The following is a 4202-nucleotide window of genomic DNA, read 5'->3' on the forward strand; positions in this document are numbered from 1 at the left end:
TACTATTCTTTCTACTTTTCACAGGTTTGAAATTTTTCAAAAACAAATTTGCAAAAAAAAATACAGTATTCTTTATAAAGGCACACAAAATATATACTATATAAAACTCTCATGTATTTTCAAATTTGGTGTGTGTCATTCAGTGAAAACCTATTTCATCAAATCATATTATGAAATGTGCATTACAATTATAGTCAATACTCCTCTTATTTCAGCTTATAATAAGGTTTCATATCTCCTATTAATAAAAAATAAAATTATATGTTAGCTGCCAGACCAATTGGTTTCTTTTTCATTAAATACATGGGAAATTTAATTTTAAGGTCTAATGAAATTAATGGAGCTATTTTGGCCTTTTTAATGCATTACTTAATTGCATTATCCCCAAAAACTGTCTACCAGAATTCAATACCTACATGAATACACATTTACTAAAGGAGTACCTTGCCTTCTGTAATACTCATCACATTAGTAATAATTAATAATTTTATCCACACATCACACTAGATAATTATAAAATAATGAGAACGTATGTTATCTTCTTGTTTAGGTAACTTGGATGTGACGACTTACATTAGATCCACATGAATTTAATCTTGACCTGGCTGCTTTAGTAATATTTCTTGCAATCTATGCTCCAAAATGCATCATTTCAAGTTTTAAAAATATTATTCCTTACGATTTGTGTTAACACATATATAATATATATATTTTTTGAGGCACAGTCTCACTCTGTCACCCAGGCTGGAGTGCAGTGGTGCAATCATGACTCACTGCAGCCTACACCTCCTAGGCTCAAGCCATCCTCCCACCTCAGCCTTCAAAGTAGCTGGGACTATGGGCGCATGCCACCACACCCAGATAATTTGTATTTTTTGTAGAAGAGGGTTTTGCCATGTTGCCCAGGCTGGTCTTGAACTCCTGGGCTCAAGCGATCCCTCTGCCTTGGCTTCCCAAAGTGTTGGAATTAGAGGCATGAACCCCCACACGCAGCCGACACATTTATTAGAATTGAAAAATGACATCAGACTCTTTCTGACAGAAATTAAGTCAGAGTCCGATTTGGCTGATTGGTTTGATAATGAGACCCAGCTCTGCCAAAAATGTTCTAGCAAACGTTTTTCAGAATGCTTATTACTGAACGATCTAAATGGAATCTCTGAAGTTTTGATAAAATAAAGGATGCAATAAAACAAAAGCATTTAAATAAAAAATATTAGGTGATATGGCAGAAGGATTCTAAACCGGCTCCCACAATCCTTGCTTCCTGGTATTCTTGCCTTTGTGTAATCCCCTCCCTTTGAGTGTGGATGGGACCTTGGACTTGCTTCTAACCAAGGGAACACAGCAAGAATGATGGAATCAATGTGATAATGTGATATAAGATTGTAATGCCAGTTTTGTTAGGAGAGTCTCCCTTTCTGGCTTCGAAAAAGCGTGGCCATGCTGGGAAGACCCACATGGCAAAGAGCTGAGGATGTCCTCCAGCTGACAACCAGCAAAGAACTGAATACTGCCAACAGCCATGCGAACTTAGATGAATCCACTCCCAGCCATGCCTCAGAGGAGACTGTTGTCCCAGCCAGCACCTTGACTGCAGCCTCATGAGACCCTGAAGCGGAGAACTCAGCCAAGTCATGCCTGGACTCCTGACCTACAGAAATGTATGTTGTTTTAAGCCACTAGTAATATTAGCACTAATGGATACTAATTAGTAATATTGTGCACTAATGGATGACTAATACAAAATGGCAAAGGTAGTTTGAAATTAATATTTCAATATTTGAACCTCTTTGGAACCGAGCCCTATTAAACGGGAGTCCAGATGAAAGAATTGCAGGTGTACCATAGAGCAGTGGTTCACAGACGAGCAGGCACCAGAATCACTCAAAAGGCATGTTGGCAAAACACTGATTGCAGGGTTCCACCCCCAGAGTTTCTGATTCAGTAGGTCTGGGGTGGGTTCTGAGAATCTGCATTTTTTTTCTTTCTTTTTTTTTTTTTGAGACGGAGTCTCACTCTGTTGCCCAGGCTGGAGTGTAATGGCATGATCTCGGTTCACTACAACCTCCTCCTCCTGGGCTCAAGAGATTTTCCTGTGTCAGCCTTCTGAGTAGCTGGGATTACAGGCACACGCCACCACACCCAGCTAATTTTTGTATTTTTAGTAGAGATAGGGTTTCACCATGTTGGCCAGGATGGTCTCGATCTCCTGACCTCATGATCCACCTGCCTTGGCCTCCCAAAGTGCTGGGATTACACACGTGAGCCACCAAGCCAAGCCAAGAATTTGCATTTCTAACAATCTGCCAGGGGAAGTCGATGCTGCTTGTCTGGAATTCACACTTTGAGAGCCACTGTGTGGAGTCATCCAGTAGCTAAGCATTAGTAAAGGCTTTCTGGTGTACTGAGTCATTGAGAAAATGATTAGATCGTAATAACTGGTAACAAATCCTTTTGCAAGTTAAATTGTTTTCGATCTTTTATTTTCAATAAAATTAAAGGGGGACCCAATAGAGTTGTCAATTGATAAATCATTACAAATAATTTTTGATGAAAGAATATGTGAATTTTAACAAGTAAACTTGTTGAAAGTTGGAAAGACTTTCAAGAATGGAGTGGCATTTCCATTCAAAACTCTCACACGCAACTCCTTCTATTCCTAAGTGCTTAGTGAACAAGGTATATTAGAGTAGGTTAAATTGCTGTTACAAATAGACCCAAACATGGTTCAAACATGAAGTTTATTTCCTAACTGGCAAGTGTTCTCCTGCATGTGGTGAATCAGACACCCAGGTTTCTTCCATCTGTGGCTCCACCATCCCCCCCAGGGTCTTGCCACCTCCTTCTCTTTCATCAGGGCTGAGAGTCATGTTTCATTGAAGAGGTGTATTTGAGGGCTCCAATATTATCCTTAGGTTCAGTGATATGTGAGGACTCAGAATTCAAAAAAGCTTTTATACTCAGGGTTATGCTTTGTTATAATGAAAAGAGAGTTAACATCAGCAAAAAGAAAAGGCACATAGGGCAGAGGCTGGGACAGACCAGATGCAAACTTTCAGTTGTCTTTTCTCGGTGGAGTCATATGGACAGTACTTAATTCTTTCAGCAATGATGTGTGAAAACACTCATAAATTATTGCCAACTAGGGAAGCTCACCCAAGCCTTGGTGTCCAGGATTCGTATCAGGGGTTGGTTGATCCCATAGGCATGGCTGATTGTGCTCACAGCTGACCATAGTTATTCAAGTCTTCAGCGCTTCCAGAGGCCAGTTGATACGAAGACCTCCACCATAAATCACACCATTAGCATAGACTACCTGGCGTGGCCTAAGGTCCTAGGTAAACAAAGACACTCTTATCAGGCAGGATATTCCAATACTTTTCTTTTTTCCTTTTTTTTTTTTTTGAACATATAGGGCTTGGACAATGTGAACTGAGTTAATCCTTTACCGCACAGCAGGGTATGGCTATTGTTCACTGAAGGGTATGGAAGTGCCTTGCTGGTTGCACTTGCTGGAAATCTAACCTATTGGGTGCCAGGGAAAGCTGCTCAACCCACTTTGCTACAAAACTGCCTGGAAGGGTGGGACCAAAAGAAGCTGCAGGCTGCTAGGTGCTGCTGACTACTGTGCACTACAGTAGATGGACCCTGGAGAAGCTGTGATCCTTGGAGGAGGCTGCACACGGGAACCAGGAAGAAAAACGCTTTTCTCTTTCAGTATCACTCTAGCACCCCAAAGCTTCAGTGCCAGCTACCAAAGGAAAAATGTTTAAAGGTCCCAGAAAAACTTTATGGAGCAAACAGACAAGGGTGAATTTTAGCTAAGAGACAATATATTGATAACGGGCACAGCCACATTGCAAGGAATGCTGGGAAATATAGCTCACCCATGTATTTACCTAACAATCTTATTACTAAAAGAGAAGAAAAATGATTTTGGTGGACAGGTAGCACTCTGTGCCACATGATATTTCTTAGACTTAAAATGGAAAATAGGAATAGAGATGCTAAGCCCATCTCATTCTTGCAGTGAACTAGTGGAAAAAAACAGTAACACTCCCATCTAGCTCATTCAGAGATTCAATTCAGACAGATTTTTACTTTCTATGTTTAGTAAGTATATATCAGATTTGGTGATCTATTTATGTTTTCTGATCAATTGTGAACTAATACTTATAATTGCTCAATACAGAATAATT

The sequence above is a fragment of the Mandrillus leucophaeus genome, unplaced genomic scaffold (assembly GCF_000951045.1).
Source record: "Mandrillus leucophaeus isolate KB7577 unplaced genomic scaffold, Mleu.le_1.0 Scaffold231, whole genome shotgun sequence".
NCBI classification, from domain to species: Eukaryota; Metazoa; Chordata; class Mammalia; order Primates; family Cercopithecidae; genus Mandrillus; species Mandrillus leucophaeus.